Below are 11,828 nucleotides of genomic sequence, written 5' to 3'. Positions count from 1 at the left end.
TTGCTAGTAAGCGATTATTTCTCACCCGAACCAACGTATAATGAAAGAATGTTAGACGTCGTTTTCGTATGAGTAAAAATTTATTTTTATGAATAACAATTTATTTAGAGGATAATAATGCTTTTTTTCCGACAAAGACCCGATGCACGTGGTAATTTAGGATTTACCACGTGGCAAAAGGTTACGGCCACTCTAAGACAATTAGCTTACGACAATAGTTCCGACATAATTGACGACTATTTAAGAATGTCGGCATGAGTGGCTAGGGAAAGTCTTCACAATTTTTGTGCGTATATCATTGAACTATATATGAAAAGATATTTGAGAAAACCGACGTTTAGTGATATGCAACAAATTTCACAACATCACGCTGAATATTATGGTCTCACCAGGATGATCGGTAGTTTAGATTGTATGAAATGAGAGTGAGAACTTTGTCCAACTGCATGGCAAGGCTCTCACACAAATGGATATTATGGAATGTCGGCTATGATGCTTGAAGCGGTTGCATCACAAGATCTTTGGATCTGGCATGTATTCTTTGGTATGCCCGGTTCATATAACGATATAAACATTATACATCACTCGCCTCTATTCAATGATCTAATAAATGGTATTGGACCGAAATGAACATTTTTTTGTAAATGGGGTTGAATATAAGTATCGGTGCTATCTTGTTGATGGAATTTACCCTGAGTATGTTGTTTTTGTGACATCATTTTCAAGAGATGGAACCCTAGATCCTAAAAGAATAAAGTTTAACAAAGTTCAGATGGCGACACACAAAGACGTCGAGCGAGCATTTGGTGTTTTGTAGAAAAGGTGGCACATTTTGAGCATGCCTTGTCGATTGTATGAAAAAGATCAAATAAGAAACGTGATGTACGCATGCATCATTCTACACAACATGATTTTAGAGGATGAAGGGCGTGCAATCGTTGAATATTATGGCGAGGAGACCGAATCAAATAACGAAGATATTAGTGACGAAGAGAGAACGCAAAACCAACATCTAATCGAGTCAAGACAAATAAGTTCAAACCTTCGAGCTGATTTGGTAGAACATGTTTCGACACTTCCTAAATTCGACTCCAATGAAGATGAAGATAATTGATTTTTTTTTGGTGATGTAATGTATTTTTTTATTGTAGTTATTTAATATAACTAAAATATGTTTTTAAAATTATTTAGTAAATTCTAGGACTACAATAAAAAAAAAAAGAAATTTAGATGCCACATGACACCCCAACGCCGACTAGCCACACCCCTTCCACACTCCACTTTTTGGGTGTGGACAGGTGGAGCCCACATCTACCAAGTCTCGAGCAATGCTCCCAACTCAAGCCGCCCACGCCCCGCAACCTTAGTGGATATTCCACCATCCGAAGTAACCAAGAGATTATTGCCTACTTTCACTTAGAATATCAATTGGAGTATATGACTTACAAGTGAAATTTTGGTGCAATTAAGGTAAAAGACATGTCCGTGGATTAAAAACTGAATAGATAAACCAATTGAGCTACTAACCACCAGAGGTATGTTTTGTAAGTTTATGGTCTAGCATGGATGGATGCTTACGTGTAAGAGTAAAAAAGTTATAATATGAAGAATTTGACACAAGTTTAAGAATTTATCTAGATTGAATGATTTGAACAATGTGTGGATCATAGGCTTTTCAAAATGCGACTACGTACACCTCAAATAAAGAGTTCAAAACATAAATTGAAAGCTTTTGAGAAATAAAACTGATGAAATTAGTTATATTATCTTACTAGGTTAATGCCCGCGTAATACGCGAGCTTCAACCAAAACCATATTATTTACTTTGAAATGAAATGTTCTATGATACACGGGTTGAACACATAAGAATTTTCAATGGGTGGGAGGCCACATTACATGATGACGTCACAAGAAATATATGTAAGTGGCACATTATGCACTAACTAAACATTTTGATACCTTAATAATATAATGAAAAGTACTAACAAAATGTCTTTTGTCTTACGTTATTAAGTTGTCAGACATAAATGTTTCTTGTCTCTCACGCATCAATGTCCCTTTATATCAAGCATCCTTTTAGATGCCATCTTATGGTCCCTTTATATCAAGCATCAGTGTGTTGTGTTTCAGTCTTTTCCTTTTTCTCTGCAAATGATATACAACATGCAACTGCATCATCCATGCTTTGGCCTTACATCTACAAAACCATAAATGAAATTGACTTAGTTAAATGATTTTTAACAAATTAATCATATAACAGGATAAACTGGCTTAATTAATTGATTTTTCCTCACATCTTTCTATATCCTTGACATGCATAATTGATTTTGTGTAATCGTATGTATAGATTGTAGAGTTTAGCAACAACATATCTTGATTTCAGGCCACCAAGTGAGTGACCTGTCTAAGAAATATTTTCAAGAATAAGATGGCGCTGTATAACAAATGTCACATTTAAAATCAACACTTTTACCTGATGACCTGATGAGATGATGACACTTTCAGCAAATCCTAAAAAGGTGTTCGACATTGGTAGCCAACTTATCTAGTTATCCAAATAAGAAAAAAAATCAATCAGCACAAACTACTTCCCGATCCAATTGAATCTCATCCAGGCGGGTTGAGTAACTGGACAAAACAACTACAAAGAAACGGAAAGGAAACAGAAAACAAAAGCACAACCATTACAAAATTTCTGAAACATTAAACTCAGCCCACTTATTCCAGTCCAGCTTTGGTAACTTTGTGCGATGAGAAATCCAAAGGAAGACATTTTCTTTTATGAGATCGACAGTTCTCCGGGTTGGAACAAACTGCCCCTCAAAAACTTTAAGATTCCTTGCATTCCAGATTCGCCACACCGTAGCCAGAATAACCGTGTAGACGACTCTCTTCCATCTAGCCGACCCTATGTTTCCGGTCAAAGCTTTCACCACTTCCTTTAAACTGCAGATATTAGTCGTACGGGGTATGCGCATCCAAACCGCAATTTGCCACCATATACTTCGGGCCCAAATACAATTAACAAAAACTTGATTCGCATCTTCTGTACCGTAACCGCATCTATCACAGTGACAATCCTGCATGATAAAAAGAAGATAGAAATTTTATTCTATATTTAAAAAATATAGTTAAAAATATATATGATAGTTTAAAAAGTACAAAATAAAATTCAAATTTCACTAAAAATCTCCTTGTACACCACATTGTTGTCTTACTTGTAACTTGTCCATCCTCATCTAATATAGAGTTAGATTTGCGGTTCCTGTACAATCCTCTACTCGTATTGAAATTATGTACCTAAAAACCAAAACAAAAGGTTTTTACAAAATCAATACAATGATAAGTAAAAAAGAAAAGACACAATACCTTATAAATTCAAACAACCAGCATCGTCTTCACATTCAGATTAAAAAATTTCAAACATTCATCCTTGATGCAAAATGAATTCAAGCATTATTACCTGAATGTGAGATCACGTAAATAATTGTTGATGTCATCATCCTCAATAACCTACCAGCAATTACCTGCATATCATATAATCATCCTTACATTATTATTGTTCAATAAATCTTTTAACCTACCAACACTTTTTCATCCAGTTTTTTTATTTTTTTTATAAATAATAAATATGTTAACTTTGATTACAAAAATCAAGACTACTTCAATTTAATTTTTTTTAACAACAGTCTCTCTCATTTCACTCGTCCCTTTTTAGCTCAACGTAATAATAATCTGAATTTGTGAGAAACAATTTAAGAGGTTGTATGCAATAAAAGTGACTTTTGATAACTTGCAACCCGTTTGACCCGTTCCCTTTTTAGCTATTTTTTTAAAATCTGAACCATTTGACCCGTTTAACATAAAACACAGATCAAATCGACCAAATTATGAAAACAGACCCGAGGAGGGGTGTGGCCAAGAAGTTCGTGTAATAGCATTCTTTCAGCTAAAGGATGTGATGAGGGCATGCCACCCGATCCTATAAGCCGCTTAGGGTCCCATCGGTGTTCCCTATACCTGCAATTCTACCAAATGATAATAAGACTCTTAAGATGTATCACTAAAACTAACCATCAATCGATTTCAAACATGTGCCAAAAGGAGGCATTTGGATCTCTATTCTAATCGTTTGTTTGTAATTAACAAATAGTTTAGACAATATGCCAGAAACAAATGATTGTTGGGATTATCATTTAGACAATATGCCAAAAACAAATGATTGTTGGGATTATCAATCAAGATAAAACTGAAAGCTATAAGAACTGAAGATTCGAGGACTTACATATGGCATTAGAAGGGGATTTGCGAGAATGGTGAAGAAGGAGATCGATAGATTCATATTTTCGGTGTTTTTTGATTCTCAAGGTTGTCTTTGTTATTGGCCATGAGATGATCCATGCTTACACATTCATCCCAGCTATCAAACCATAAAAACTTTTTAAAATCACATATAAATCACTAAAAATAAATAAATGGGCTAGATCGCGCAACCCACGAACTTGCCAAATTAACACGAACACAACCCAATTAGCTAAACATGTTCACGGGTTCGACTCAAAGTTGATCTGAACCTATTTATGAAAAAACCCAAACCCGTAAATTTCGTGTTGGGTTCGTGCCATGTCATAAATTCACACCCCATTGTTGGTGGCCCCCACATACCTTTTGACGCATTTTAGTTAATTTTCTATTTGTCATTGAAAAAAAAAGATACCTTTCACATAGTAAAAGGTTAAGCTCATCCAAATGAGAAGATCCATCATAAACTCGTGCCTAAATGAGAAGATCCATCATAAACTCGTGCTTGTATATGTTATGAATTGTGTTAGTAATACAAAAGATTAAGAGGCATTTAAACAAAAAGCTGGATAATAAGTCTTTCGTGGCATCCTAAGCCGATTTAAACAAATTCCATCATTTTCTCAGTTACCCATTCCACCCATTTTGCACCTCTAATACTTACAGGGGCAAGATACTTGATGCATTGCTGAAGAAGCTTTGTTCTTAGGATCTTTCACGATCCACCTCTTTCCCTTCCCCTATGTCAAGCCTGAGAAAATATAATGTGAATCCATTTGGCATAACAATAGAAAAAGCTTGTCCTTTTTAAATAAATTATAATATGTAACAATATCATTCACTCGCCTATTTTCAAATTAAAAATGTTACTGCATTTCACATTCAAATTTATAACTCGAATATATTATTTCTTCTTAAAAGTAGGTTTCGGTCATATGTTTTCTTATTTTATATGCCTCAAGTGTATCATAGAGTTGTAATCTTTAACATACTATTATACATCATATTCATTCTCCTCACAATCAGATTGCTTGCTGATTAAAGTGATTCATCCACTATTTCATATTCCATATTTTATTTATCTAAACTTTAGTTATACAAAACTATATATTAGTTTAAATCTTTGTTTTAAATCACAAAAACACAGTAAGTGTTGAAGCTTACCAATAGAAAAAGCTTGTCTACTCTAACAGTGAATCCATTTGGCAAAACAAAATTGAAGATTTTGACTATAGCCATGTCGAGGATCAATCTGTTTCAATGTAAAAAAAGAGGATAAATCATTCATAAAATAAACTACCCAACAATTAGAAACACATTAAAATCAATCCTCTTACCTAGTTTTCTCTCAATGGAATCGAAATACCCTAACTTCAATAGGTCTTTCCCTGAATCTGCCGCCGCGAGTGTTTCATGATGGAACCCTAGCCGACGGAAGACGGCTACGGCCCTTTGATGACCGATAGAATCAAAGACGATTCCAAAAAACAGAAATCAAGAATACAAATTTCAGAAATGATTCTATATTTCAAGCAATAAACACATTAACATATATAAAAAAATATCAAATATGATTCAATATTTTAGATTTCAGATGAACATCAATGTTTAACATGATATTGAGCAACCAACATTAAAACAAAGCAAAGAACTTGCAATCTAAACTCAATTTTGTCAGAGACAAATGAAACGAATACGGAGGAAAATCGACCGGTTTGATCTGACCCCAATTTTGAAAGAACAATAGCCATAGACCTGAATGAACAATACACCTCAAATAAGAATAAACAAAATCATATAAACACGATTGATAGAGAAGAGGAAGACAAATCGAATATATTTAATAAGAAGATCAACGAATCAAACATTACCGTCGATTTTAGAGTCTTGGGTCTTGAAGATGGATTGAAGGTTGTCGCACAGGGTTGATTCAGATATATGGAGGCAGATGACTTTTGTTTTAGGGTTTTCGGAAGAAGGCGATTGATAATTGAGAGAGATGGTCAACAATTTGATTTAGGAAAGAAACCAATTACACGGTCATCGAGAGAGAGAGAGAGAGAGAGAGAGAGAGAGAGAGAGAGAGAGAGAGTAAGTGGGTTTTGAATAAGAAAAGGAAAGATGATTAAAAATTGAGAGAGAGGGAGTAATTGAAGCGTACATAATAAGCCTCTCCAATACTCTCACCACAACTATGCCACATGTCCTCTCATTTGAGTTTTGCCACCTCATTACCCATGTGGATGCTTAGTTAGCTTGCACCATTGGGTGACATGTGTCCCCCAATGGTTTGCTTTATTAGAGATATAGATTGTTTTATACATTGTTTGAAAGTAAAAAACACACATATATATGAAACGAAAGTAAACAATGTTCTATTTTTGAGATAAACTATAGACCTTTTCGGCATCAACCTTCTTGTATTTAACTAGCATTTTGCTAAATAAATGTATGTTGTGTGATTTCAGGTATTACATCACTATTCAAACTTAGAGTGAATTTCAAGGATTGTCCTTTATCTTTATACCCATTTTTAGGCGCTGTCCTTTATGTTTAAAATTGATGGGTTTTGTACTTTATCTTTTAAAATCTATCATGTTTTGTCCTTTTGGCATAACCTAGTTTAATTTTTCAGTTAAAAGTGGTCATGTGCAGATCATGTGAGGGTAGATCTGTCATATTTAATGACTCTTTTAACACCCAAAATTATCATCTTCCCCAATTTCATTCTTCATGAACCCTAGTTATAGATATCCCCCAAATTCACAAACATTCTTAACGATTTCTTCCAAACTCTTTGTCCCTTCCAACAGCTCTTTCCCCACCTCCATTGAATACCTATTAACATTCGTTCCATTCAATAACCTAAAATATTGTTTTAGAATGAATAATGATTTATAATAACACCAAAATGATACTTTTAAGTTTAAATGGAAAAATGGGAACGAATGGGAACTAACCTCCTTAATCTCTTTGATTTGCTGGTTAAGCCCACCAATTATGTCATATGTAGAATCGGGAACCTTTTCAACTTTCATAAGGTTGACCAGAGGACCTACTTTGCTTGGTAAAACTAAATGAAGAACGTAGCTATCGTTCTTAAGAGCAACTCTGGTTGATGGTGTAATCTTAGTGATGTCGATGCTTTTATCAATATCAACCACATATTTACCCTCTGGATGCACCTAGTTCAACTAGTTTAATACCCGTCAGGTGGACGGGCTACGTTAATTTATAGGGGTGTTCATCGAATCGAATATCGAATTTTTGAATTATTCGAATCGAATTATTCGAATAATTTTTATTTTTACTTGAATTCGAATTTGATTCGTATTCGATTAAAACCAAACCAATTCGATTCGAATTCGTATTCGAATAAAAAAACCCAATTCGTATTCGATTCGTATTCGATTATAAATTCGAATTCGAATAAATTCGATTTGATTAAGTTTTTTTAAAACATGTAAATAACTATTAAAATGAAACATAAGTTTTAAAGCAGCCATAAAACATTCCAAATAAAATACCATAAGTCTAACATTAAAAACGAGAATTCGGGAATAACCACTACAAGTTAATATTTTTAGGGTTAGAAATCTACTGATAGATTTGCTACTTAGGTTTTAGTTATGGGTCATGTAGTGGGTTTGGTAATAGGTAATTTTAATACTTGGAACAAATTTTGAAAATAATTTATAGTATAGCCCAATAAAAATTATATATGTATTACATATAAAAATAATAAATAAAATGTATAATTTTTATTCGAATTTCGAATCGAATTTTGAAATTATAAATTTGTATTCGATTCGTATTCGATTTACTTTACTCGAATTGAATTGAATCGAATTCGAATTCTTATAATCGAAACGAATTCCTGATAATCGAATTGAATTTAATCGAATTTAGAATATTTCGAATTCGAAACGAATTCTGAACACCCCTATTAATTTATATATATTAACAACATGAATTAACCTATATTGTACACAAAATTAAACAACTTGACAAACAAAAGCACCATCTTTTTAATTTATAAAAGGAAAACGAACTACAACAAATTTAAACCACAAAATGATAGAAAGTAACCGGGTTACATTAATGTAATATATATTAAGAACATGACTGAACCTATATTGTACACAAAATTAAACAACACGACAAACAAAAACACCATTTTTTAATTTATAAAAGGAAAACTAATATCAACATCCAATCTGAATGTTGCGGGGAATTATATCATCTTCACTAACTTTTTTTTCTCAATAGGAGCAAAGCCACCCAAACTCATCATAGAGATGCATTTTATGCATATGTTAGGTTGTAGTATTGTTGTTGGTGATTGTTGAAAAGAAAATGATATGCTTAAATGAAATAATCAATTTAAATATAAAAACATGTCTTACCAACAATTGCAACATCACATGTCCCCTTATGATATTTATCCTTTAAAAACTGAATAACTTCCGATGCTTTAGCCCTTTCTTGTTTATTTAAGTTTGTCGCATTAAATTGAAAGATCTTGTCTTTAATGTCCAAGATAAAGACATCAATGTGGATAGTGAAAAAAGGACCTAAATACAAACACAATTTTACTTTCACATATATGTAATAAGAATTTAATTTTTTTGTTCATATATGTTAAAAATACAGGTAGGCTAGACACCTGCTTCTACTTGACAATACATTTTTCATTTTCCTTTGCCTGTGTACAGTCGTGTTTTATCACATTCATGACCCGGAGGTTCCCTATAATAACAATCAAACAATTGAGTCAATGATTTGCCAATGCCAGTATCTTTAGTTTCATAAGATATATGATCTCAAATATACTTCAAACCATGTTTTTTTTTTGCTGAGTGGCATGATTTAAACAACGCAAAAGATAGGTAACTAACCTGTGCGTATGGTGTAGCAATCTTGACGAATGAAAAAGTCGAATCTAGTGAGTATCCGATTCCTTGGAGACAGAACTGTACTCATACATCCATCCATACATGATGCATATGTCATATACATATATACATACACAATTTCAAACTGACCTTCAAGAGTGAAAAATGCTTTAATTAGAAAAGCGAATGAGGGAAGGAACTGAAAAGTACCAAAAAGTAGTTCCATAGAAGGTTACACCAAGAGGTAGCATTTTCAATCCATTTATTTATCAATAGGTCAATTTGGGTGGTGTTTTATATCAAAGGGGTCAAATGAACACATCAAAAAATATCTAAAGGGGGAGCATGTCAAAGGGGTAAAAGCAGCCAAAAGCCAATTTTAATCATCCCCAAACTCCTAAACAGTTTTATAAATTTATTCAAAGATTTGTATTATTACTATGTTGTCATTTATGCACTCAAAATTCACACCTCATACATTAATTGTAAGTTTAGACTTTGTGTAGTGATTTAACTAAAAAGTGAAAAAGTGAGTGCTTACTGGAATGCCACATAGGTAGTGGGGCTCTCACTAACTAAAGCACTAAAAGTGTGTAATGGTGTTTGGCGCCCCCTTTCCTCGAAACCATTCAACAGATCAATCCCTCCATGGCACTCATCAAGGGGGTAACACCCCAAGCTTTGGTGCCCTTTGAAAGGTGGTGTGATGCGGTGTATGGCGCCCTATGGGGGTATGTGACAGTGGTTTAACACCCACTACACATAGACTTAATAACAGACATCCAACCCCAACTGATACAACATTAATAAAAAAGGACACATTTCAACCCAAACCTACCTTGACCCCATTACCCAACCCGATCCTGCCACCTCTGGTTACACTACACGAAACCAAAATTAGATCACATACCCACTTGAAATTCCACCACTAGCCGAGATGCCACCACTTCCATGTTCAACTGCAATAATTGTTAAGTCCACCTTCCCAGAGTCTGTAACAGTATATAAGTTCTTTTACTACTCCATAAAGCTAGATTACAAATAACAGAGGCATACACCCAGCGTAGTTGCTCACTTAAATAGTTAATATTCTCTTTTATCAATGTAGAAAAACATTTCATGCCAAAAATCACTATAATAATACCTCCAGCAAGTTGTGGAACATTGCTAAAATCCTCCATAATACCCATTTTGCTAGCAATGTATCTACACATAGATTTTTCGCTTGAAGCATGATGCACACCTAAATTAACATTAACATTAACACATTGTCACACAAATTTCTGTAAAAATCAAACTGAAGCGGAATCCCTTTGTCTACTACCTGCCCCTATTTGTGTTAAGTTGGCGAAATATTGTCTTAGGCCTCGTTTTACCCATAGTTGGCTCACCACTAGAACCACATGACCAACAAATTAGTATAAATTAAAATGTAAGCACAACATAACAGAACTGTTAAATAATTAGCAGAATTAAAAAATATCTTACGATAAATGCAAGAAAGATTATCCATAATTGCTGCCATCCAAGCCACGGGCCGTGCTACATCCACCCGACCCCTTAACACGTTTCGACCCGCTATTCATGAGACTTGTTCAAAATCTTCTCTTTTTGAGCTGTGACAAAATCATTTTCAAATAATTTGATATCTTTGGAGGGATTTATTGCAAATAAAATACGTCCTGCCTTACCCTACACAAACAAACCAAAATCCAAGCCAGATAGTTAACCACACCAAGATAACTATTAATGCATATGCCATATAATAAGATGTCATTGAAATGCATACATAAATCACATCAAGGTTGTATCTATATTTAAGATTATGAAGAACTTATGGCTAGTTTAAATAACAAATCGTGGTAGAAGAGAAATCGAGAGATTGCCTAGTGGTTGCTTGTAGCTGATTACATGGCAATGTTCTTTAGAAAACTCGATTTTGAAATTGGAGCTGTTGAATCAAAAGTTGCTGATGAAGTCGAACATAAGAGGAAGCAGACCAAATTAACCTTCAAATAAGAAATTACTTCAAGGATGTTAATTCATGAATTACGAGCAACTAATGCAGTGAATTCAGTTTCGAACTTGATTGCTGCTTTATTAAAGTTGCTGAAGTTATCATATCTGTTTCACACAGAAGTGTGTGAAAATTTTTGTGATAACATAAGATTTGACAATTCAGATTTTGATTCTGGCGCTTCGAGATTATTTATTTTACTTTTTCAATATCGATTTTTTTTATCACATTCAGTGATCTACCGATTTTGATGTTTGAATGAGAATCACCAACTTTAAAAGAATATAGTTAAAAACGAAAATCGTATTTTACCTTCACTTGTGTTTTCTATCGCCGGTTCGGTGGAAGGGAGCGGCAGTCATCGTATGGCTTCGAACGACGACAATGCTTGGATTAGGAGAGAAATCTGGAACGATGGATTGTTTATGTTGTTAAATACATGATTTTGGAACGGTGCATATTTCTTTGACAAATACATATCTGACCTTTTGTTCAAACTCCATCCGATTTTGGATTGCCAGATAGAAACGAAACATGATGAATTCTCTTAAATCCAATCTAATACAGAACAAAGATTGGTGATTATCTATATCTGCAAAATAAACGGTGAATTA

The 11,828-nt window shown here is 33.8% G+C and overlaps 1 long non-coding RNA gene across 17 annotated transcripts; it reads right to left on the bottom strand.

The window, feature by feature from the left end:
- Positions 1 to 1,763: 1,763 nt before the first annotated feature.
- LOC110898632 lies at positions 1,764 to 7,483 on the bottom strand. Of its 17 annotated transcripts, none has more exons than XR_004877502.1 (14): positions 7,263 to 7,483; positions 6,174 to 7,140; positions 5,640 to 6,057; positions 5,467 to 5,554; positions 4,967 to 5,053; positions 4,718 to 4,776; positions 4,286 to 4,420; positions 3,903 to 4,020; positions 3,464 to 3,527; positions 3,370 to 3,396; positions 3,219 to 3,300; positions 2,474 to 3,080; positions 2,295 to 2,404; positions 1,842 to 2,197 (listed from the first exon to the last, which is right to left on the bottom strand). It is a non-coding gene; the product is annotated as an uncharacterized LOC110898632 (long non-coding RNA). The 17 variants fall into 17 exon arrangements; XR_002569516.1 differs by lacking the exon at positions 3,370 to 3,396 and having other exon boundaries at positions 2,474 to 2,545; positions 2,683 to 3,080; XR_002569518.1 differs by lacking the exon at positions 3,370 to 3,396 and having other exon boundaries at positions 2,295 to 2,400; positions 2,474 to 2,545; positions 2,683 to 3,080.
- Positions 7,484 to 11,828: the final 4,345 nt, after the last annotated feature.

This window comes from Helianthus annuus, chromosome 13, assembly GCF_002127325.2.
Source record: "Helianthus annuus cultivar XRQ/B chromosome 13, HanXRQr2.0-SUNRISE, whole genome shotgun sequence".
Taxonomy (NCBI): domain Eukaryota; kingdom Viridiplantae; phylum Streptophyta; class Magnoliopsida; order Asterales; family Asteraceae; genus Helianthus; species Helianthus annuus.
The sequence above is the reverse complement of the archived record's forward strand: the minus strand, read 5'-3'. Positions and strand labels throughout refer to the sequence as shown.